The following is a 21,247-nucleotide window of genomic DNA, read 5'->3' on the forward strand; positions in this document are numbered from 1 at the left end:
ACACTAGATCGCGTGTTTGTCTGCAAGCTAAAATGGACACATCTGCACTGCCAGAGAGGCGACACTTGCACTCACACCTGGTGGACGGCAGTGTGACGAGGCGATGAGCTGTGGCTTCTGGGTGCCACTGTAGCGCTGCAGCCAATAATACTGCACATTGCCGGCGACCCACGTGTTTAGTAGTGACGCAACTGCTAGAATGCAGCTGAACGCCCATCTTTTGAGAGCTACAAAATTTCCGCAGTCGGCAGGACTCGAACCTACGCTCCCAGAGGGGGAATCTGATTTCAAGTCAGACGCCTTAACCACTCGGCCACGACTGCCGGTAGCAGTAGCGTCTTCCGACCGTGAAAGTGCACCTTTAGAAGCAATCCAATGGCAGAAAGCGGCGTGGCCTCACTCTTTTCTGTAGTGTTTCCATTGCCAGCACATTAGCCGTTACGAAAGTGTATTAATTTTCTCCTAGACATGGCGTTGAACCCAACACCCTTTGGTTGAAAATCAAACGCTCTACCGACTGAGCTATCGTACAGCTGTGTGGCATGCGAGTGATTCGCATGACGTAATTACTGGCTTATGGCTCCAATGGCGACTTCACCGACTTCCCACTGACGCACCCGCTGACGCTAGTTTTCTGTCGTCTTAAGTGGTCGACATACTTGCAAGTAGCTGCGAGATCTTAAGAAAAGAAACGCTGCACCATTGCTTTTTCCGCACTCGAATGACCGAATTGCGATTCTTAAAAAAGAGAGAAATGAATGTTGGCTCTGTCCAACGCTTCCAAGCACGTCTGTGTACTCACGAACTCGGCGTCGACGCGAGAAAATGACGGGAGCGCACTCGTGGGCCTGCGACGGCTTTCTGCAGTCCCAGCGTCAGTGAGAGGAGAACCGGTAGCCACAGTAAGCAGCAGCCGTCGCGACACTCAGTATTGTTAAACGGAAATTTTCGTCTTGTTGAAGATGGCGCCATCGGTTTGCAACCGCGTTCACGTGTGTGAAAATATTTGCTCCTCTTTACGCAAAATCGCACGCAGCCGGTAGGATTCGAACCTACGCTCCCAGAGGGAATCTGATTTCGAGTCAGACGCCTTAACCACTCGGCCACGACTGCCCGTAGGTCGAAGTTCTCCGACACATGCAACTTCTACGGTTTAAAGCTATGTGGCATCAGAAAACGGCGTAGCTGCATTCTTTTCCGTAGTGTTTCCACCGCTACCAGAGGAATCGCTACCAAAGTATTAAAATTTCCGCCCGAACAGGGACTTGAACCCTGGACCCTTAGGTTAAAAGCCTAATGCTCTACCGACTGAGCTATCCGGGCTCACACGACAGTAGAGAACATCCCACGATGCACAGCTGTACATTGACTCATGTCCTTCACAGCTGTGCTATCGCTGCATGGAGCTGTTACTAATTAAACGTCGCCTGAATGCTGTCTACAAACGTGTCGCGCTAAGCTCGTAGCAGACTATCGAAGAATGCTGACACACGATGCAAAAACAAACCGCAGCAGTCGTTAGGTCTCATACGTTGGAGTAGAGGATTTACGTGTTTTGTCGACACTCACTGAGTAATTGGAAATTTCACAAGCATTTCGAATGCAATGCTTCCCACGTTTTCGCTCATTTCACGGTTCCGTTGGAGACGTTCTTCACCTCCTGACACAAAAAAAGGAACGCAGTCGGTAGGACTTTTCGTATTTTCTTACTTCTCAGGGAGTTGCCTACTGTGTTCCTCTTACGGCAAGCACTAGACAACCTGAACAGTTACAGGATAGAGTCATTTTTGTTATCGGCTGTACCTACATCATCACAGACTCGGAGCAATTCCATTGGCATCAGCTTCAAAAACATACGCTTGCCGAAACCCGGGATCGAACCAGGGACCTTTAGATCTTCAGTCTAACGCTCTCCCAACTGAGCTATTTCGGCTCACAACCTAAGTCCGCAGATTTGCGCGTCTTCGTTAACCTCTGAATCGCCGCCAATTTCACAGTCATCTTCGTCTGATAAGACATAGGGACGCTGAAAGGCGAGCAGCAGATGCAGTGAAGTACCACACACATTTCTTCTGATTCCATCATCGTAAGAAGCAAACATGTCGACTCGATTCATGTAATATTGACTCGCTTTCTCTAGAAAACCTATGCTATATCGATGCCACGTGCAACTCGTGTGCAGAGAACGAGACACAAGAAGGAGTGAGCCTCTCTACCATGTGAGAGGCAGTATCTAGCAGATACACACGCTAAAACATTTGACTTGCGTTAGCTCATAAATTGCTACACGTAACTGTCTGCAAGCTAAAATGGACACATCTGCACTGCCCAGAGAGGCGACACTTGCACTCACACCTGGTGGACGGCAGTGTGACGAGGCGATGAGCTGTGGCTTCTGGGTGCCACTGTAGCGCTGCAGCCAATAATACTGCACATTGCCGGCGACCCACGTGTTTAGTAGTGACGCAACTGCTAGAATGCAGCTGAACGCCCATCTTTTGAGAGCTACAAAATTTCCGCAGTCGGCAGGACTCGAACCTACGCTCCCAGAGGGAATCTGATTTCAAGTCAGACGCCTTAACCACTCGGCCACGACTGCCGGTAGCAGTAGCGTCTTCCGACACGTGAAAGTGCACCTTTAGAAGCAATCCAATGGCAGAAAGCGGCGTGGCCTCACTCTTTTCTGTAGTGTTTCCATTGCCAGCACATTAGCCGTTACGAAAGTGTATTAATTTTCTCCTAGACATGGCGTTGAACCCAACACCCTTTGGTTGAAAATCAAACGCTCTACCGACTGAGCTATCGTACAGCTGTGTGGCATGCGAGTGATTCGCATGACGTAATTACTGGCTTATGGCTCCAATGGCGACTTCACCGACTTCCCACTGACGCACCGCTGACGCTAGTTTTCTGTCGTCTTAAGTGGTCGACATACTTGCAAGTAGCTGCGAGATCTTAAGAAAAGAAACGCTGCACCATTGCTTTTTCCGCACTCGAATGACCGAATTGCGATTCTTAAAAAAGAGAGAAATGAATGTTGGCTCTGTCCAACGCTTCCAAGCACGTCTGTGTACTCACGAACTCGGCGTCGACGCGAGAAAATGACGGGAGCGCACTCGTGGGCCTGCGACGGCTTTCTGCAGTCCCAGCGTCAGTGAGAGGAGAACCGGTAGCCACAGTAAGCAGCAGCCGTCGCGACACTCAGTATTGTTAAACGGAAATTTTCGTCTTGTTGAAGATGGCGCCATCGGTTTGCAACCGCGTTCACGTGTGTGAAAATATTTGCTCCTCTTTACGCAAAATCGCACGCAGCCGGTAGGATTCGAACCTACGCTCCCAGAGGGAATCTGATTTCGAGTCAGACGCCTTAACCACTCGGCCACGACTGCCCGTAGGTCGAAGTTCTCCGACACATGCAACTTCTACGGTTTAAAGCTATGTGGCATCAGAAAACGGCGTAGCTGCATTCTTTTCCGTAGTGTTTCCACCGCTACCAGAGGAATCGCTACCAAAGTATTAAAATTTCCGCCCGAACAGGGACTTGAACCCTGGACCCTTAGGTTAAAAGCCTAATGCTCTACCGACTGAGCTATCCGGGCTCACACGACAGTAGAGAACATCCCACGATGCACAGCTGTACATTGACTCATGTCCTTCACAGCTGTGCTATCGCTGCATGGAGCTGTTACTAATTAAACGTCGCCTGAATGCTGTCTACAAACGTGTCGCGCTAAGCTCGTAGCAGACTATCGAAGAATGCTGACACACGATGCAAAAACAAACCGCAGCAGTCGTTAGGTCTCATACGTTGGAGTAGAGGATTTACGTGTTTTGTCGACACTCACTGAGTAATTGGAAATTTCACAAGCATTTCGAATGCAATGCTTCCCACGTTTTCGCTCATTTCACGGTTCCGTTGGAGACGTTCTTCACCTCCTGACACAAAAAAAGGAACGCAGTCGGTAGGACTTTTCGTATTTTCTTACTTCTCAGGGAGTTGCCTACTGTGTTCCTCTTACGGCAAGCACTAGACAACCTGAACAGTTACAGGATAGAGTCATTTTTGTTATCGGCTGTACCTACATCATCACAGACTCGGAGCAATTCCATTGGCATCAGCTTCAAAACATACGCTTGCCGAAACCCGGGATCGAACCAGGGACCTTTAGATCTTCAGTCTAACGCTCTCCCAACTGAGCTATTTCGGCTCACACCTAAGTCCGCAGATTTGCGCGTCTTCGTTAACCTCTGAATCGCCGCCAATTTCACAGTCATCTTCGTCTGATAAGACATAGGGACGCTGAAAGGCGAGCAGCAGATGCAGTGAAGTACCACACACATTTCTTCTGATTCCATCATCGTAAGAAGCAAACATGTCGACTCGATTCATGTAATATTGACTTCGCTTTCTCTAGAAAACCTATGCTATATCGATGCCACGTGCAACTCGTGTGCAGAGAACGAGACACAAGAAGGAGTGAGCCTCTCTACCATGTGAGAGGCAGTATCTAGCAGATACACACGCTAAAACATTTGACTTGCGTTAGCTCATAAATTGCTACACGTAACTGTCTGCAAGCTAAAATGGACACATCTGCACTGCCCAGAGAGGCGACACTTGCACTCACACCTGGTGGACGGCAGTGTGACGAGGCGATGAGCTGTGGCTTCTGGGTGCGACTGTAGCGCTGCAGCCAATAATACTGCACATTGCCGGCGACCCACGTGTTTAGTAGTGACGCAACTGCTAGAATGCAGCTGAACGCCCATCTTTTGAGAGCTACAAAATTTCCGCAGTCGGCAGGACTCGAACCTACGCTCCCAGAGGGAATCTGATTTCAAGTCAGACGCCTTAACCACTCGGCCACGACTGCCGGTAGCAGTAGCGTCTTCCGACACGTGAAAGTGCACCTTTAGAAGCAATCCAATGGCAGAAAGCGGCGTGGCCTCACTCTTTTCTGTAGTGTTTCCATTGCCAGCACATTAGCCGTTACGAAAGTGTATTAATTTTCTCCTAGACATGGCGTTGAACCCAACACCCTTTGGTTGAAAATCAAACGCTCTACCGACTGAGCTATCGTACAGCTGTGTGGCATGCGAGTGATTCGCATGACGTAATTACTGGCTTATGGCTCCAATGGCGACTTCACCGACTTCCCACTGACGCACCGCTGACGCTAGTTTTCTGTCGTCTTAAGTGGTCGACATACTTGCAAGTAGCTGCGAGATCTTAAGAAAAGAAACGCTGCACCATTGCTTTTTCCGCACTCGAATGACCGAATTGCGATTCTTAAAAAAGAGAGAAATGAATGTTGGCTCTGTCCAACGCTTCCAAGCACGTCTGTGTACTCACGAACTCGGCGTCGACGCGAGAAAATGACGGGAGCGCACTCGTGGGCCTGCGACGGCTTTCTGCAGTCCCAGCGTCAGTGAGAGGAGAACCGGTAGCCACAGTAAGCAGCAGCCGTCGCGACACTCAGTATTGTTAAACGGAAATTTTCGTCTTGTTGAAGATGGCGCCATCGGTTTGCAACCGCGTTCACGTGTGTGAAAATATTTGCTCCTCTTTACGCAAAATCGCACGCAGCCGGTAGGATTCGAACCTACGCTCCCAGAGGGAATCTAATTTCGAATCAGACGCCTTAACCACTCGGCCACGACTGCCCGTAGGTCGAGGTTCTCCGACACATGCAACTTCTGCGGTTTAAAGCTATGTGGCATCAGAAAACGGCGTAGCTGCATTCTTTTCCGTAGTGTTTCCACCGCTACCAGAGGAATCGCTACCAAAGTATTAAAATTTCCGCCCGAACAGGGACTTGAACCCTGGACCCTTAGGTTAAAAGCCTAATGCTCTACCGACTGAGCTATCCGGGCTCACACGACAGTAGAGAACATCCCACGATGCACAGCTGTACATTGACTCATGTCCTTCACAGCTGTGCTATCGCTGCATGGAGCTGTTACTAATTAAACGTCGCCTGAATGCTGTCTACAAACGTGTCGCGCTAAGCTCGTAGCAGACTATCGAAGAATGCTGACACACGATGCAAAAACAAACCGCAGCAGTCGTTAGGTCTCATACGTTGGAGTAGAGGATTTACGTGTTTTGTCGACACTCACTGAGTAATTGGAAATTTCACAAGCATTTCGAATGCAATGCTTCCCACGTTTTCGCTCATTTCACGGTTCCGTTGGAGACGTTCTTCACCTCCTGACACAAAAAAAGGAACGCAGTCGGTAGGACTTTTCGTATTTTCTTACTTCTCAGGGAGTTGCCTACTGTGTTCCTCTTACGGCAAGCACTAGACAACCTGAACAGTTACAGGATAGAGTCATTTTTGTTATCGGCTGTACCTACATCATCACAGACTCGGAGCAATTCCATTGGCATCAGCTTCAAAACATACGCTTGCCGAAACCCGGGATCGAACCAGGGACCTTTAGATCTTCAGTCTAACGCTCTCCCAACTGAGCTATTTCGGCTCACACCTAAGTCCGCAGATTTGCGCGTCTTCGTTAACCTCTGAATCGCCGCCAATTTCACAGTCATCTTCGTCTGATAAGACATAGGGACGCTGAAAGGCGAGCAGCAGATGCAGTGAAGTACCACACACATTTCTTCTGATTCCATCATCGTAAGAAGCAAACATGTCGACTCGATTCATGTAATATTGACTTCGCTTTCTCTAGAAAACCTATGCTATATCGATGCCACGTGCAACTCGTGTGCAGAGAACGAGACACAAGAAGGAGTGAGCCTCTCTACCATGTGAGAGGCAGTATCTAGCAGATACACACGCTAAAACATTTGACTTGCGTTAGCTCATAAATTGCTACACGTAACTGTCTGCAAGCTAAAATGGACACATCTGCACTGCCCAGAGAGGCGACACTTGCACTCACACCTGGTGGACGGCAGTGTGACGAGGCGATGAGCTGTGGCTTCTGGGTGCGACTGTAGCGCTGCAGCCAATAATACTGCACATTGCCGGCGACCCACGTGTTTAGTAGTGACGCAACTGCTAGAATGCAGCTGAACGCCCATCTTTTGAGAGCTACAAAATTTCCGCAGTCGGCAGGACTCGAACCTACGCTCCCAGAGGGAATCTGATTTCAAGTCAGACGCCTTAACCACTCGGCCACGACTGCCGGTAGCAGTAGCGTCTTCCGACACGTGAAAGTGCACCTTTAGAAGCAATCCAATGGCAGAAAGCGGCGTGGCCTCACTCTTTTCTGTAGTGTTTCCATTGCCAGCACATTAGCCGTTACGAAAGTGTATTAATTTTCTCCTAGACATGGCGTTGAACCCAACACCCTTTGGTTGAAAATCAAACGCTCTACCGACTGAGCTATCGTACAGCTGTGTGGCATGCGAGTGATTCGCATGACGTAATTACTGGCTTATGGCTCCAATGGCGACTTCACCGACTTCCCACTGACGCACCGCTGACGCTAGTTTTCTGTCGTCTTAAGTGGTCGACATACTTGCAAGTAGCTGCGAGATCTTAAGAAAAGAAACGCTGCACCATTGCTTTTTCCGCACTCGAATGACCGAATTGCGATTCTTAAAAAAGAGAGAAATGAATGTTGGCTCTGTCCAACGCTTCCAAGCACGTCTGTGTACTCACGAACTCGGCGTCGACGCGAGAAAATGACGGGAGCGCACTCGTGGGCCTGCGACGGCTTTCTGCAGTCCCAGCGTCAGTGAGAGGAGAACCGGTAGCCACAGTAAGCAGCAGCCGTCGCGACACTCAGTATTGTTAAACGGAAATTTTCGTCTTGTTGAAGATGGCGCCATCGGTTTGCAACCGCGTTCACGTGTGTGAAAATATTTGCTCCTCTTTACGCAAAATCGCACGCAGCCGGTAGGATTCGAACCTACGCTCCCAGAGGGAATCTGATTTCGAGTCAGACGCCTTAACCACTCGGCCACGACTGCCCGTAGGTCGAAGTTCTCCGACACATGCAACTTCTACGGTTTAAAGCTATGTGGCATCAGAAAACGGCGTAGCTGCATTCTTTTCCGTAGTGTTTCCACCGCTACCAGAGGAATCGCTACCAAAGTATTAAAATTTCCGCCCGAACAGGGACTTGAACCCTGGACCCTTAGGTTAAAAGCCTAATGCTCTACCGACTGAGCTATCCGGGCTCACACGACAGTAGAGAACATCCCACGATGCACAGCTGTACATTGACTCATGTCCTTCACAGCTGTGCTATCGCTGCATGGAGCTGTTACTAATTAAACGTCGCCTGAATGCTGTCTACAAACGTGTCGCGCTAAGCTCGTAGCAGACTATCGAAGAATGCTGACACACGATGCAAAAACAAACCGCAGCAGTCGTTAGGTCTCATACGTTGGAGTAGAGGATTTACGTGTTTTGTCGACACTCACTGAGTAATTGGAAATTTCACAAGCATTTCGAATGCAATGCTTCCCACGTTTTCGCTCATTTCACGGTTCCGTTGGAGACGTTCTTCACCTCCTGACACAAAAAAAGGAACGCAGTCGGTAGGACTTTTCGTATTTTCTTACTTCTCAGGGAGTTGCCTACTGTGTTCCTCTTACGGCAAGCACTAGACAACCTGAACAGTTACAGGATAGAGTCATTTTTGTTATCGGCTGTACCTACATCATCACAGACTCGGAGCAATTCCATTGGCATCAGCTTCAAAACATACGCTTGCCGAAACCCGGGATCGAACCAGGGACCTTTAGATCTTCAGTCTAACGCTCTCCCAACTGAGCTATTTCGGCTCACACCTAAGTCCGCAGATTTGCGCGTCTTCGTTAACCTCTGAATCGCCGCCAATTTCACAGTCATCTTCGTCTGATAAGACATAGGGACGCTGAAAGGCGAGCAGCAGATGCAGTGAAGTACCACACACATTTCTTCTGATTCCATCATCGTAAGAAGCAAACATGTCGACTCGATTCATGTAATATTGACTTCGCTTTCTCTAGAAAACCTATGCTATATCGATGCCACGTGCAACTCGTGTGCAGAGAACGAGACACAAGAAGGAGTGAGCCTCTCTACCATGTGAGAGGCAGTATCTAGCAGATACACACGCTAAAACATTTGACTTGCGTTAGCTCATAAATTGCTACACGTAACTGTCTGCAAGCTAAAATGGACACATCTGCACTGCCCAGAGAGGCGACACTTGCACTCACACCTGGTGGACGGCAGTGTGACGAGGCGATGAGCTGTGGCTTCTGGGTGCGACTGTAGCGCTGCAGCCAATAATACTGCACATTGCCGGCGACCCACGTGTTTAGTAGTGACGCAACTGCTAGAATGCAGCTGAACGCCCATCTTTTGAGAGCTACAAAATTTCCGCAGTCGGCAGGACTCGAACCTACGCTCCCAGAGGGAATCTGATTTCAAGTCAGACGCCTTAACCACTCGGCCACGACTGCCGGTAGCAGTAGCGTCTTCCGACACGTGAAAGTGCACCTTTAGAAGCAATCCAATGGCAGAAAGCGGCGTGGCCTCACTCTTTTCTGTAGTGTTTCCATTGCCAGCACATTAGCCGTTACGAAAGTGTATTAATTTTCTCCTAGACATGGCGTTGAACCCAACACCCTTTGGTTGAAAATCAAACGCTCTACCGACTGAGCTATCGTACAGCTGTGTGGCATGCGAGTGATTCGCATGACGTAATTACTGGCTTATGGCTCCAATGGCGACTTCACCGACTTCCCACTGACGCACCGCTGACGCTAGTTTTCTGTCGTCTTAAGTGGTCGACATACTTGCAAGTAGCTGCGAGATCTTAAGAAAAGAAACGCTGCACCATTGCTTTTTCCGCACTCGAATGACCGAATTGCGATTCTTAAAAAAGAGAGAAATGAATGTTGGCTCTGTCCAACGCTTCCAAGCACGTCTGTGTACTCACGAACTCGGCGTCGACGCGAGAAAATGACGGGAGCGCACTCGTGGGCCTGCGACGGCTTTCTGCAGTCCCAGCGTCAGTGAGAGGAGAACCGGTAGCCACAGTAAGCAGCAGCCGTCGCGACACTCAGTATTGTTAAACGGAAATTTTCGTCTTGTTGAAGATGGCGCCATCGGTTTGCAACCGCGTTCACGTGTGTGAAAATATTTGCTCCTCTTTACGCAAAATCGCACGCAGCCGGTAGGATTCGAACCTACGCTCCCAGAGGGAATCTGATTTCGAGTCAGACGCCTTAACCACTCGGCCACGACTGCCCGTAGGTCGAAGTTCTCCGACACATGCAACTTCTACGGTTTAAAGCTATGTGGCATCAGAAAACGGCGTAGCTGCATTCTTTTCCGTAGTGTTTCCACCGCTACCAGAGGAATCGCTACCAAAGTATTAAAATTTCCGCCCGAACAGGGACTTGAACCCTGGACCCTTAGGTTAAAAGCCTAATGCTCTACCGACTGAGCTATCCGGGCTCACACGACAGTAGAGAACATCCCACGATGCACAGCTGTACATTGACTCATGTCCTTCACAGCTGTGCTATCGCTGCATGGAGCTGTTACTAATTAAACGTCGCCTGAATGCTGTCTACAAACGTGTCGCGCTAAGCTCGTAGCAGACTATCGAAGAATGCTGACACACGATGCAAAAACAAACCGCAGCAGTCGTTAGGTCTCATACGTTGGAGTAGAGGATTTACGTGTTTTGTCGACACTCACTGAGTAATTGGAAATTTCACAAGCATTTCGAATGCAATGCTTCCCACGTTTTCGCTCATTTCACGGTTCCGTTGGAGACGTTCTTCACCTCCTGACACAAAAAAAGGAACGCAGTCGGTAGGACTTTTCGTATTTTCTTACTTCTCAGGGAGTTGCCTACTGTGTTCCTCTTACGGCAAGCACTAGACAACCTGAACAGTTACAGGATAGAGTCATTTTTGTTATCGGCTGTACCTACATCATCACAGACTCGGAGCAATTCCATTGGCATCAGCTTCAAAACATACGCTTGCCGAAACCCGGGATCGAACCAGGGACCTTTAGATCTTCAGTCTAACGCTCTCCCAACTGAGCTATTTCGGCTCACACCTAAGTCCGCAGATTTGCGCGTCTTCGTTAACCTCTGAATCGCCGCCAATTTCACAGTCATCTTCGTCTGATAAGACATAGGGACGCTGAAAGGCGAGCAGCAGATGCAGTGAAGTACCACACACATTTCTTCTGATTCCATCATCGTAAGAAGCAAACATGTCGACTCGATTCATGTAATATTGACTTCGCTTTCTCTAGAAAACCTATGCTATATCGATGCCACGTGCAACTCGTGTGCAGAGAACGAGACACAAGAAGGAGTGAGCCTCTCTACCATGTGAGAGGCAGTATCTAGCAGATACACACGCTAAAACATTTGACTTGCGTTAGCTCATAAATTGCTACACGTAACTGTCTGCAAGCTAAAATGGACACATCTGCACTGCCCAGAGAGGCGACACTTGCACTCACACCTGGTGGACGGCAGTGTGACGAGGCGATGAGCTGTGGCTTCTGGGTGCCACTGTAGCGCTGCAGCCAATAATACTGCACATTGCCGGCGACCCACGTGTTTAGTAGTGACGCAACTGCTAGAATGCAGCTGAACGCCCATCTTTTGAGAGCTACAAAATTTCCGCAGTCGGCAGGACTCGAACCTACGCTCCCAGAGGGAATCTGATTTCAAGTCAGACGCCTTAACCACTCGGCCACGACTGCCGGTAGCAGTAGCGTCTTCCGACACGTGAAAGTGCACCTTTAGAAGCAATCCAATGGCAGAAAGCGGCGTGGCCTCACTCTTTTCTGTAGTGTTTCCATTGCCAGCACATTAGCCGTTACGAAAGTGTATTAATTTTCTCCTAGACATGGCGTTGAACCCAACACCCTTTGGTTGAAAATCAAACGCTCTACCGACTGAGCTATCGTACAGCTGTGTGGCATGCGAGTGATTCGCATGACGTAATTACTGGCTTATGGCTCCAATGGCGACTTCACCGACTTCCCACTGACGCACCGCTGACGCTAGTTTTCTGTCGTCTTAAGTGGTCGACATACTTGCAAGTAGCTGCGAGATCTTAAGAAAAGAAACGCTGCACCATTGCTTTTTCCGCACTCGAATGACCGAATTGCGATTCTTAAAAAAGAGAGAAATGAATGTTGGCTCTGTCCAACGCTTCCAAGCACGTCTGTGTACTCACGAACTCGGCGTCGACGCGAGAAAATGACGGGAGCGCACTCGTGGGCCTGCGACGGCTTTCTGCAGTCCCAGCGTCAGTGAGAGGAGAACCGGTAGCCACAGTAAGCAGCAGCCGTCGCGACACTCAGTATTGTTAAACGGAAATTTTCGTCTTGTTGAAGATGGCGCCATCGGTTTGCAACCGCGTTCACGTGTGTGAAAATATTTGCTCCTCTTTACGCAAAATCGCACGCAGCCGGTAGGATTCGAACCTACGCTCCCAGAGGGAATCTGATTTCGAGTCAGACGCCTTAACCACTCGGCCACGACTGCCCGTAGGTCGAAGTTCTCCGACACATGCAACTTCTACGGTTTAAAGCTATGTGGCATCAGAAAACGGCGTAGCTGCATTCTTTTCCGTAGTGTTTCCACCGCTACCAGAGGAATCGCTACCAAAGTATTAAAATTTCCGCCCGAACAGGGACTTGAACCCTGGACCCTTAGGTTAAAAGCCTAATGCTCTACCGACTGAGCTATCCGGGCTCACACGACAGTAGAGAACATCCCACGATGCACAGCTGTACATTGACTAATGTCCTTCACAGCTGTGCTATCGCTGCATGGAGCTGTTACTAATTAAACGTCGCCTGAATGCTGTCTACAAACGTGTCGCGCTAAGCTCGTAGCAGACTATCGAAGAATGCTGACACACGATGCAAAAACAAACCGCAGCAGTCGTTAGGTCTCATACGTTGGAGTAGAGGATTTACGTGTTTTGTCGACACTCACTGAGTAATTGGAAATTTCACAAGCATTTCGAATGCAATGCTTCCCACGTTTTCGCTCATTTCACGGTTCCGTTGGAGACGTTCTTCACCTCCTGACACAAAAAAAGGAACGCAGTCGGTAGGACTTTTCGTATTTTCTTACTTCTCAGGGAGTTGCCTACTGTGTTCCTCTTACGGCAAGCACTAGACAACCTGAACAGTTACAGGATAGAGTCATTTTTGTTATCGGCTGTACCTACATCATCACAGACTCGGAGCAATTCCATTGGCATCAGCTTCAAAACATACGCTTGCCGAAACCCGGGATCGAACCAGGGACCTTTAGATCTTCAGTCTAACGCTCTCCCAACTGAGCTATTTCGGCTCACACCTAAGTCCGCAGATTTGCGCGTCTTCGTTAACCTCTGAATCGCCGCCAATTTCACAGTCATCTTCGTCTGATAAGACATAGGGACGCTGAAAGGCGAGCAGCAGATGCAGTGAAGTACCACACACATTTCTTCTGATTCCATCATCGTAAGAAGCAAACATGTCGACTCGATTCATGTAATATTGACTTCGCTTTCTCTAGAAAACCTATGCTATATCGATGCCACGTGCAACTCGTGTGCAGAGAACGAGACACAAGAAGGAGTGAGCCTCTCTACCATGTGAGAGGCAGTATCTAGCAGATACACACGCTAAAACATTTGACTTGCGTTAGCTCATAAATTGCTACACGTAACTGTCTGCAAGCTAAAATGGACACATCTGCACTGCCCAGAGAGGCGACACTTGCACTCACACCTGGTGGACGGCAGTGTGACGAGGCGATGAGCTGTGGCTTCTGGGTGCCACTGTAGCGCTGCAGCCAATAATACTGCACATTGCCGGCGACCCACGTGTTTAGTAGTGACGCAACTGCTAGAATGCAGCTGAACGCCCATCTTTTGAGAGCTACAAAATTTCCGCAGTCGGCAGGACTCGAACCTACGCTCCCAGAGGGAATCTGATTTCAAGTCAGACGCCTTAACCACTCGGCCACGACTGCCGGTAGCAGTAGCGTCTTCCGACACGTGAAAGTGCACCTTTAGAAGCAATCCAATGGCAGAAAGCGGCGTGGCCTCACTCTTTTCTGTAGTGTTTCCATTGCCAGCACATTAGCCGTTACGAAAGTGTATTAATTTTCTCCTAGACATGGCGTTGAACCCAACACCCTTTGGTTGAAAATCAAACGCTCTACCGACTGAGCTATCGTACAGCTGTGTGGCATGCGAGTGATTCGCATGACGTAATTACTGGCTTATGGCTCCAATGGCGACTTCACCGACTTCCCACTGACGCACCGCTGACGCTAGTTTTCTGTCGTCTTAAGTGGTCGACATACTTGCAAGTAGCTGCGAGATCTTAAGAAAAGAAACGCTGCACCATTGCTTTTTCCGCACTCGAATGACCGAATTGCGATTCTTAAAAAAGAGAGAAATGAATGTTGGCTCTGTCCAACGCTTCCAAGCACGTCTGTGTACTCACGAACTCGGCGTCGACGCGAGAAAATGACGGGAGCGCACTCGTGGGCCTGCGACGGCTTTCTGCAGTCCCAGCGTCAGTGAGAGGAGAACCGGTAGCCACAGTAAGCAGCAGCCGTCGCGACACTCAGTATTGTTAAACGGAAATTTTCGTCTTGTTGAAGATGGCGCCATCGGTTTGCAACCGCGTTCACGTGTGTGAAAATATTTGCTCCTCTTTACGCAAAATCGCACGCAGCCGGTAGGATTCGAACCTACGCTCCCAGAGGGAATCTGATTTCGAGTCAGACGCCTTAACCACTCGGCCACGACTGCCCGTAGGTCGAAGTTCTCCGACACATGCAACTTCTACGGTTTAAAGCTATGTGGCATCAGAAAACGGCGTAGCTGCATTCTTTTCCGTAGTGTTTCCACCGCTACCAGAGGAATCGCTACCAAAGTATTAAAATTTCCGCCCGAACAGGGACTTGAACCCTGGACCCTTAGGTTAAAAGCCTAATGCTCTACCGACTGAGCTATCCGGGCTCACACGACAGTAGAGAACATCCCACGATGCACAGCTGTACATTGACTCATGTCCTTCACAGCTGTGCTATCGCTGCATGGAGCTGTTACTAATTAAACGTCGCCTGAATGCTGTCTACAAACGTGTCGCGCTAAGCTCGTAGCAGACTATCGAAGAATGCTGACACACGATGCAAAAACAAACCGCAGCAGTCGTTAGGTCTCATACGTTGGAGTAGAGGATTTACGTGTTTTGTCGACACTCACTGAGTAATTGGAAATTTCACAAGCATTTCGAATGCAATGCTTCCCACGTTTTCGCTCATTTCACGGTTCCGTTGGAGACGTTCTTCACCTCCTGACACAAAAAAAGGAACGCAGTCGGTAGGACTTTTCGTATTTTCTTACTTCTCAGGGAGTTGCCTACTGTGTTCCTCTTACGGCAAGCACTAGACAACCTGAACAGTTACAGGATAGAGTCATTTTTGTTATCGGCTGTACCTACATCATCACAGACTCGGAGCAATTCCATTGGCATCAGCTTCAAAACATACGCTTGCCGAAACCCGGGATCGAACCAGGGACCTTTAGATCTTCAGTCTAACGCTCTCCCAACTGAGCTATTTCGGCTCACACCTAAGTCCGCAGATTTGCGCGTCTTCGTTAACCTCTGAATCGCCGCCAATTTCACAGTCATCTTCGTCTGATAAGACATAGGGACGCTGAAAGGCGAGCAGCAGATGCAGTGAAGTACCACACACATTTCTTCTGATTCCATCATCGTAAGAAGCAAACATGTCGACTCGATTCATGTAATATTGACTTCGCTTTCTCTAGAAAACCTATGCTATATCGATGCCACGTGCAACTCGTGTGCAGAGAACGAGACACAAGAAGGAGTGAGCCTCTCTACCATGTGAGAGGCAGTATCTAGCAGATACACACGCTAAAACATTTGACTTGCGTTAGCTCATAAATTGCTACACGTAATTGTCTGCAAGCTAAAATGGACACATCTGCACTGCCCAGAGAGGCGACACTTGCACTCACACCTGGTGGACGGCAGTGTGACGAGGCGATGAGCTGTGGCTTCTGGGTGCGACTGTAGCGCTGCAGCCAATAATACTGCACATTGCCGGCGACCCACGTGTTTAGTAGTGACGCAACTGCTAGAATGCAGCTGAACGCCCATCTTTTGAGAGCTACAAAATTTCCGCAGTCGGCAGGACTCGAACCTACGCTCCCAGAGGGAATCTGATTTCAAGTCAGACGCCTTAACCACTCGGCCACGACTGCCGGTAGCAGTAGCGTCTTCCGACACGTGAAAGTGCACCTTTAGAAGCAATCCAATGGCAGAAAGCGGCGTGGCCTCACTCTTTTCTGTAGTGTTTCCATTGCCAGCACATTAGCCGTTACGAAAGTGTATTAATTTTCTCCTAGACATGGCGTTGAACCCAACACCCTTTGGTTGAAAATCAAACGCTCTACCGACTGAGCTATCGTACAGCTGTGTGGCATGCGAGTGATTCGCATGACGTAATTACTGGCTTATGGCTCCAATGGCGACTTCACCGACTTCCCACTGACGCACCGCTGACGCTAGTTTTCTGTCGTCTTAAGTGGTCGACATACTTGCAAGTAGCTGCGAGATCTTAAGAAAAGAAACGCTGCACCATTGCTTTTTCCGCACTCGAATGACCGAATTGCGATTCTTAAAAAAGAGAGAAATGAATGTTGGCTCTGTCCAACGCTTCCAAGCACGTCTGTGTACTCACGAACTCGGCGTCGACGCGAGAAAATGACGGGAGCGCACTCGTGGGCCTGCGACGGCTTTCTGCAGTCCCAGCGTCAGTGAGAGGAGAACCGGTAGCCACAGTAAGCAGCAGCCGTCGCGACACTCAGTATTGTTAAACGGAAATTTTCGTCTTGTTGAAGATGGCGCCATCGGTTTGCAACCGCGTTCACGTGTGTGAAAATATTTGCTCCTCTTTACGCAAAATCGCACGCAGCCGGTAGGATTCGAACCTACGCTCCCAGAGGGAATCTGATTTCGAGTCAGACGCCTTAACCACTCGGCCACGACTGCCCGTAGGTCGAAGTTCTCCGACACATGCAACTTCTACGGTTTAAAGCTATGTGGCATCAGAAAACGGCGTAGCTGCATTCTTTTCCGTAGTGTTTCCACCGCTACCAGAGGAATCGCTACCAAAGTATTAAAATTTCCGCCCGAACAGGGACTTGAACCCTGGACCCTTAGGTTAAAAGCCTAATGCTCTACCGACTGAGCTATCCGGGCTCACACGACAGTAGAGAACATCCCACGATGCACAGCTGTACATTGACTCATGTCCTTCACAGCTGTGCTATCGCTGCATGGAGCTGTTACTAATTAAACGTCGCCTGAATGCTGTCTACAAACGTGTCGCGCTAAGCTCGTAGCAGACTATCGAAGAATGCTGACACACGATGCAAAAACAAACCGCAGCAGTCGTTAGGTCTCATACGTTGGAGTAGAGGATTTACGTGTTTTGTCGACACTCACTGAGTAATTGGAAATTTCACAAGCATTTCGAATGCAATGCTTCCCACGTTTTCGCTCATTTCACGGTTCCGTTGGAGACGTTCTTCACCTCCTGACACAAAAAAAGGAACGCAGTCGGTAGGACTTTTCGTATTTTCTTACTTCTCAGGGAGTTGCCTACTGTGTTCCTCTTACGGCAAGCACTAGACAACCTGAACAGTTACAGGATAGAGTCATTTTTGTTATCGGCTGTACCTACATCATCACAGACTCGGAGCAATTCCATTGGCATCAGCTTCAAAACATACGCTTGCCGAAACCCGGGATCGAACCAGGGACCTTTAGATCTTCAGTCTAACGCTCTCCCAACTGAGCTATTTCGGCTCACACCTAAGTCCGCAGATTTGCGCGTCTTCGTTAACCTCTGAATCGCCGCCAATTTCACAGTCATCTTCGTCTGATAAGACATAGGGACGCTGAAAGGCGAGCAGCAGATGCAGTGAAGTACCACACACATTTCTTCTGATTCCATCATCGTAAGAAGCAAACATGTCGACTCGATTCATGTAATATTGACTTCGCTTTCTCTAGAAAACCTATGCTATATCGATGCCACGTGCAACTCGTGTGCAGAGAACGAGACACAAGAAGGAGTGAGCCTCTCTACCATGTGAGAGGCAGTATCTAGCAGATACACACGCTAAAACATTTGACTTGCGTTAGCTCATAAATTGCTACACGTAACTGTCTGCAAGCTAAAATGGACACATCTGCACTGCCCAGAGAGGCGACACTTGCACTCACACCTGGTGGACGGCAGTGTGACGAGGCGATGAGCTGTGGCTTCTGGGTGCCACTGTAGCGCTGCAGCCAATAATACTGCACATTGCCGGCGACCCACGTGTTTAGTAGTGACGCAACTGCTAGAATGCAGCTGAACGCCCATCTTTTGAGAGCTACAAAATTTCCGCAGTCGGCAGGACTCGAACCTACGCTCCCAGAGGGAATCTGATTTCAAGTCAGACGCCTTAACCACTCGGCCACGACTGCCGGTAGCAGTAGCGTCTTCCGACACGTGAAAGTGCACCTTTAGAAGCAATCCAATGGCAGAAAGCGGCGTGGCCTCACTCTTTTCTGTAGTGTTTCCATTGCCAGCACATTAGCCGTTACGAAAGTGTATTAATTTTCTCCTAGACATGGCGTTGAACCCAACACCCTTTGGTTGAAAATCAAACGCTCTACCGACTGAGCTATCGTACAGCTGTGTGGCATGCGAGTGATTCGCATGACGTAATTACTGGCTTATGGCTCCAATGGCGACTTCACCGACTTCCCACTGACGCACCGCTGACGCTAGTTTTCTGTCGTCTTAAGTGGTCGACATACTTGCAAGTAGCTGCGAGATCTTAAGAAAAGAAACGCTGCACCATTGCTTTTTCCGCACTCGAATGACCGAATTGCGATTCTTAAAAAAGAGAGAAATGAATGTTGGCTCTGTCCAACGCTTCCAAGCACGTCTGTGTACTCACGAACTCGGCGTCGACGCGAGAAAATGACGGGAGCGCACTCGTGGGCCTGCGACGGCTTTCTGCAGTCCCAGCGTCAGTGAGAGGAGAACCGGTAGCCACAGTAAGCAGCAGCCGTCGCGACACTCAGTATTGTTAAACGGAAATTTTCGTCTTGTTGAAGATGGCGCCATCGGTTTGCAACCGCGTTCACGTGTGTGAAAATATTTGCTCCTCTTTACGCAAAATCGCACGCAGCCGGTAGGATTCGAACCTACGCTCCCAGAGGGAATCTGATTTCGAGTCAGACGCCTTAACCACTCGGCCACGACTGCCCGTAGGTCGAAGTTCTCCGACACATGCAACTTCTACGGTTTAAAGCTATGTGGCATCAGAAAACGGCGTAGCTGCATTCTTTTCCGTAGTGTTTCCACCGCTACCAGAGGAATCGCTACCAAAGTATTAAAATTTCCGCCCGAACAGGGACTTGAACCCTGGACCCTTAGGTTAAAAGCCTAATGCTCTACCGACTGAGCTATCCGGGCTCACACGACAGTAGAGAACATCCCACGATGCACAGCTGTACATTGACTCATGTCCTTCACAGCTGTGCTATCGCTGCATGGAGCTGTTACTAATTAAACGTCGCCTGAATGCTGTCTACAAACGTGTCGCGCTAAGCTCGTAGCAGACTATCGAAGAATGCTGACACACGATGCAAAAACAAACCGCAGCAGTCGTTAGGTCTCATACGTTGGAGTAGAGGATTTACGTGTTTTGTCGACACTCACTGAGTAATTGGAAATTTCACAAGCATTTCGAATGCAATGCTTCCCACGTTTTCGCTCATTTCACGGTTCCGTTGGAGACGTTCTTCACCTCCTGACACAAAAAAAGGAACGCAGTCGGTAGGACTTTTCGTATTTTCTTACTTCTCAGGGAGTTGCCTACTGTGTTCCTCTTACGGCAAGCACTAGACAACCTGAACAGTTACAGGATAGAGTCATTTTTGTTATCGGCTGTACCTACATCATCACAGACTCGGAGCAATTCCATTGGCATCAGCTTCAAAACATACGCTTGCCGAAACCCGGGATCGAACCAGGGACCTTTAGATCTTCAGTCTAACGCTCTCCCAACTGAGCTATTTCGGCTCACACCTAAGTCCGCAGATTTGCGCGTCTTCGTTAACCTCTGAATCGCCGCCAATTTCACAGTCATCTTCGTCTGATAAGACATAGGGACGCTGAAAGGCGAGCAGCAGATGCAGTGAAGTACCACACACATTTCTTCTGATTCCATCATCGTAAGAAGCAAACATGTCGACTCGATTCATGTAATATTGACTTCGCTTTCTCTAGAAAACCTATGCTATATCGATGCCACGTGCAACTCGTGTGCAGAGAACGAGACACAAGAAGGAGTGAGCCTCTCTACCATGTGAGAGGCAGTATCTAGCAGATACACACGCTAAAACATTTGACTTGCGTTAGCTCATAAATTGCTACACGTAACTGTCTGCAAGCTAAAATGGACACATCTGCACTGCCCAGAGAGGCGACACTTGCACTCACACCTGGTGGACGGCAGTGTGACGAGGCGATGAGCTGTGGCTTCTGGGTGCCACTGTAGCGCTGCAGCCAATAATACTGCACATTGCCGGCGACCCACGTGTTTAGTAGTGACGCAACTGCTAGAATGCAGCTGAACGCCCATCTTTTGAGAGCTACAAAATTTCCGCAGTCGGCAGGACTCGAACCTACGCTCCCAGAGGGAATCTGATTTCAAGTCAGACGCCTTAACCACTCGGCCACGACTGCCGGTAGCAGTAGCGTCTTCCGACACGTGAAAGTGCACCTTTAGAAGCAATCCAATGGCAGAAAGCGGCGTGGCCTCACTCTTTTCTGTAGTGTTTCCATTGCCAGCACATTAGCCGTTACGAAAGTGTATTAATTTTCTCCTAGACATGGCGTTGAACCCAACACCCTTTGGTTGAAAATCAAACGCTCTACCGACTGAGCTATCGTACAGCTGTGTGGCATGCGAGTGATTCGCATGACGTAATTACTGGCTTATGGCTCCAATGGCGACTTCACCGACTTCCCACTGACGCACCGCTGACGCTAGTTTTCTGTCGTCTTAAGTGGTCGACATACTTGCAAGTAGCTGCGAGATCTTAAGAAAAGAAACGCTGCACCATTGCTTTTTCCGCACTCGAATGACCGAATTGCGATTCTTAAAAAAGAGAGAAATGAATGTTGGCTCTGT

General features: G+C 49.0%; 37 non-coding genes across 37 annotated transcripts; all 37 read right to left on the reverse strand.

The window, feature by feature from the left end:
- Nucleotides 1–239: 239 nt before the first annotated feature.
- Trnas-uga (transfer RNA serine (anticodon UGA)) lies at nucleotides 240–323 on the reverse strand. The gene has a single exon. It is a non-coding gene; the product is annotated as a tRNA-Ser (tRNA).
- A 708-nt stretch (nucleotides 324–1,031) lies between these two features.
- On the reverse strand, nucleotides 1,032–1,113 carry Trnas-cga (transfer RNA serine (anticodon CGA)). Its single transcript has one exon. It is a non-coding gene; the product is annotated as a tRNA-Ser (tRNA).
- Nucleotides 1,114–1,250: 137 nt separating this feature from the next.
- On the reverse strand, nucleotides 1,251–1,323 carry Trnak-uuu (transfer RNA lysine (anticodon UUU)). The gene has a single exon. It is a non-coding gene; the product is annotated as a tRNA-Lys (tRNA).
- Nucleotides 1,324–1,860: 537 nt separating this feature from the next.
- Nucleotides 1,861–1,933, reverse strand: Trnaf-gaa (transfer RNA phenylalanine (anticodon GAA)). Its single transcript has one exon. It is a non-coding gene; the product is annotated as a tRNA-Phe (tRNA).
- Nucleotides 1,934–2,517: 584 nt separating this feature from the next.
- On the reverse strand, nucleotides 2,518–2,599 carry Trnas-uga (transfer RNA serine (anticodon UGA)). Its single transcript has one exon. It is a non-coding gene; the product is annotated as a tRNA-Ser (tRNA).
- A 708-nt stretch (nucleotides 2,600–3,307) lies between these two features.
- On the reverse strand, nucleotides 3,308–3,389 carry Trnas-cga (transfer RNA serine (anticodon CGA)). Its single transcript has one exon. It is a non-coding gene; the product is annotated as a tRNA-Ser (tRNA).
- A 137-nt stretch (nucleotides 3,390–3,526) lies between these two features.
- Trnak-uuu (transfer RNA lysine (anticodon UUU)) lies at nucleotides 3,527–3,599 on the reverse strand. The gene has a single exon. It is a non-coding gene; the product is annotated as a tRNA-Lys (tRNA).
- Nucleotides 3,600–4,135: 536 nt separating this feature from the next.
- On the reverse strand, nucleotides 4,136–4,208 carry Trnaf-gaa (transfer RNA phenylalanine (anticodon GAA)). Its single transcript has one exon. It is a non-coding gene; the product is annotated as a tRNA-Phe (tRNA).
- A 584-nt stretch (nucleotides 4,209–4,792) lies between these two features.
- Nucleotides 4,793–4,874, reverse strand: Trnas-uga (transfer RNA serine (anticodon UGA)). Its single transcript has one exon. It is a non-coding gene; the product is annotated as a tRNA-Ser (tRNA).
- A 708-nt stretch (nucleotides 4,875–5,582) lies between these two features.
- Trnas-cga (transfer RNA serine (anticodon CGA)) lies at nucleotides 5,583–5,664 on the reverse strand. Its single transcript has one exon. It is a non-coding gene; the product is annotated as a tRNA-Ser (tRNA).
- Nucleotides 5,665–5,801: 137 nt separating this feature from the next.
- Nucleotides 5,802–5,874, reverse strand: Trnak-uuu (transfer RNA lysine (anticodon UUU)). Its single transcript has one exon. It is a non-coding gene; the product is annotated as a tRNA-Lys (tRNA).
- A 536-nt stretch (nucleotides 5,875–6,410) lies between these two features.
- On the reverse strand, nucleotides 6,411–6,483 carry Trnaf-gaa (transfer RNA phenylalanine (anticodon GAA)). Its single transcript has one exon. It is a non-coding gene; the product is annotated as a tRNA-Phe (tRNA).
- Nucleotides 6,484–7,067: 584 nt separating this feature from the next.
- Trnas-uga (transfer RNA serine (anticodon UGA)) lies at nucleotides 7,068–7,149 on the reverse strand. Its single transcript has one exon. It is a non-coding gene; the product is annotated as a tRNA-Ser (tRNA).
- Nucleotides 7,150–7,857: 708 nt separating this feature from the next.
- On the reverse strand, nucleotides 7,858–7,939 carry Trnas-cga (transfer RNA serine (anticodon CGA)). The gene has a single exon. It is a non-coding gene; the product is annotated as a tRNA-Ser (tRNA).
- A 137-nt stretch (nucleotides 7,940–8,076) lies between these two features.
- Nucleotides 8,077–8,149, reverse strand: Trnak-uuu (transfer RNA lysine (anticodon UUU)). The gene has a single exon. It is a non-coding gene; the product is annotated as a tRNA-Lys (tRNA).
- Nucleotides 8,150–8,685: 536 nt separating this feature from the next.
- Trnaf-gaa (transfer RNA phenylalanine (anticodon GAA)) lies at nucleotides 8,686–8,758 on the reverse strand. The gene has a single exon. It is a non-coding gene; the product is annotated as a tRNA-Phe (tRNA).
- A 584-nt stretch (nucleotides 8,759–9,342) lies between these two features.
- On the reverse strand, nucleotides 9,343–9,424 carry Trnas-uga (transfer RNA serine (anticodon UGA)). The gene has a single exon. It is a non-coding gene; the product is annotated as a tRNA-Ser (tRNA).
- A 708-nt stretch (nucleotides 9,425–10,132) lies between these two features.
- On the reverse strand, nucleotides 10,133–10,214 carry Trnas-cga (transfer RNA serine (anticodon CGA)). The gene has a single exon. It is a non-coding gene; the product is annotated as a tRNA-Ser (tRNA).
- A 137-nt stretch (nucleotides 10,215–10,351) lies between these two features.
- Trnak-uuu (transfer RNA lysine (anticodon UUU)) lies at nucleotides 10,352–10,424 on the reverse strand. The gene has a single exon. It is a non-coding gene; the product is annotated as a tRNA-Lys (tRNA).
- A 536-nt stretch (nucleotides 10,425–10,960) lies between these two features.
- Trnaf-gaa (transfer RNA phenylalanine (anticodon GAA)) lies at nucleotides 10,961–11,033 on the reverse strand. The gene has a single exon. It is a non-coding gene; the product is annotated as a tRNA-Phe (tRNA).
- Nucleotides 11,034–11,617: 584 nt separating this feature from the next.
- Trnas-uga (transfer RNA serine (anticodon UGA)) lies at nucleotides 11,618–11,699 on the reverse strand. The gene has a single exon. It is a non-coding gene; the product is annotated as a tRNA-Ser (tRNA).
- A 708-nt stretch (nucleotides 11,700–12,407) lies between these two features.
- Nucleotides 12,408–12,489, reverse strand: Trnas-cga (transfer RNA serine (anticodon CGA)). The gene has a single exon. It is a non-coding gene; the product is annotated as a tRNA-Ser (tRNA).
- A 137-nt stretch (nucleotides 12,490–12,626) lies between these two features.
- Nucleotides 12,627–12,699, reverse strand: Trnak-uuu (transfer RNA lysine (anticodon UUU)). Its single transcript has one exon. It is a non-coding gene; the product is annotated as a tRNA-Lys (tRNA).
- A 536-nt stretch (nucleotides 12,700–13,235) lies between these two features.
- Trnaf-gaa (transfer RNA phenylalanine (anticodon GAA)) lies at nucleotides 13,236–13,308 on the reverse strand. The gene has a single exon. It is a non-coding gene; the product is annotated as a tRNA-Phe (tRNA).
- A 584-nt stretch (nucleotides 13,309–13,892) lies between these two features.
- Trnas-uga (transfer RNA serine (anticodon UGA)) lies at nucleotides 13,893–13,974 on the reverse strand. Its single transcript has one exon. It is a non-coding gene; the product is annotated as a tRNA-Ser (tRNA).
- Nucleotides 13,975–14,682: 708 nt separating this feature from the next.
- Nucleotides 14,683–14,764, reverse strand: Trnas-cga (transfer RNA serine (anticodon CGA)). The gene has a single exon. It is a non-coding gene; the product is annotated as a tRNA-Ser (tRNA).
- A 137-nt stretch (nucleotides 14,765–14,901) lies between these two features.
- On the reverse strand, nucleotides 14,902–14,974 carry Trnak-uuu (transfer RNA lysine (anticodon UUU)). The gene has a single exon. It is a non-coding gene; the product is annotated as a tRNA-Lys (tRNA).
- Nucleotides 14,975–15,510: 536 nt separating this feature from the next.
- On the reverse strand, nucleotides 15,511–15,583 carry Trnaf-gaa (transfer RNA phenylalanine (anticodon GAA)). Its single transcript has one exon. It is a non-coding gene; the product is annotated as a tRNA-Phe (tRNA).
- A 584-nt stretch (nucleotides 15,584–16,167) lies between these two features.
- On the reverse strand, nucleotides 16,168–16,249 carry Trnas-uga (transfer RNA serine (anticodon UGA)). The gene has a single exon. It is a non-coding gene; the product is annotated as a tRNA-Ser (tRNA).
- A 708-nt stretch (nucleotides 16,250–16,957) lies between these two features.
- Nucleotides 16,958–17,039, reverse strand: Trnas-cga (transfer RNA serine (anticodon CGA)). The gene has a single exon. It is a non-coding gene; the product is annotated as a tRNA-Ser (tRNA).
- A 137-nt stretch (nucleotides 17,040–17,176) lies between these two features.
- Trnak-uuu (transfer RNA lysine (anticodon UUU)) lies at nucleotides 17,177–17,249 on the reverse strand. The gene has a single exon. It is a non-coding gene; the product is annotated as a tRNA-Lys (tRNA).
- Nucleotides 17,250–17,785: 536 nt separating this feature from the next.
- On the reverse strand, nucleotides 17,786–17,858 carry Trnaf-gaa (transfer RNA phenylalanine (anticodon GAA)). Its single transcript has one exon. It is a non-coding gene; the product is annotated as a tRNA-Phe (tRNA).
- A 584-nt stretch (nucleotides 17,859–18,442) lies between these two features.
- Nucleotides 18,443–18,524, reverse strand: Trnas-uga (transfer RNA serine (anticodon UGA)). Its single transcript has one exon. It is a non-coding gene; the product is annotated as a tRNA-Ser (tRNA).
- A 708-nt stretch (nucleotides 18,525–19,232) lies between these two features.
- Nucleotides 19,233–19,314, reverse strand: Trnas-cga (transfer RNA serine (anticodon CGA)). Its single transcript has one exon. It is a non-coding gene; the product is annotated as a tRNA-Ser (tRNA).
- A 137-nt stretch (nucleotides 19,315–19,451) lies between these two features.
- Trnak-uuu (transfer RNA lysine (anticodon UUU)) lies at nucleotides 19,452–19,524 on the reverse strand. Its single transcript has one exon. It is a non-coding gene; the product is annotated as a tRNA-Lys (tRNA).
- A 536-nt stretch (nucleotides 19,525–20,060) lies between these two features.
- Trnaf-gaa (transfer RNA phenylalanine (anticodon GAA)) lies at nucleotides 20,061–20,133 on the reverse strand. The gene has a single exon. It is a non-coding gene; the product is annotated as a tRNA-Phe (tRNA).
- A 584-nt stretch (nucleotides 20,134–20,717) lies between these two features.
- Trnas-uga (transfer RNA serine (anticodon UGA)) lies at nucleotides 20,718–20,799 on the reverse strand. Its single transcript has one exon. It is a non-coding gene; the product is annotated as a tRNA-Ser (tRNA).
- Between the last annotated feature and the right edge of the window lie 448 nt (nucleotides 20,800–21,247).

Source organism: Schistocerca gregaria, unplaced genomic scaffold, assembly GCF_023897955.1.
Source record: "Schistocerca gregaria isolate iqSchGreg1 unplaced genomic scaffold, iqSchGreg1.2 ptg001694l, whole genome shotgun sequence".
In the NCBI taxonomy this organism is placed as follows: Eukaryota; Metazoa; Arthropoda; class Insecta; order Orthoptera; family Acrididae; genus Schistocerca; species Schistocerca gregaria.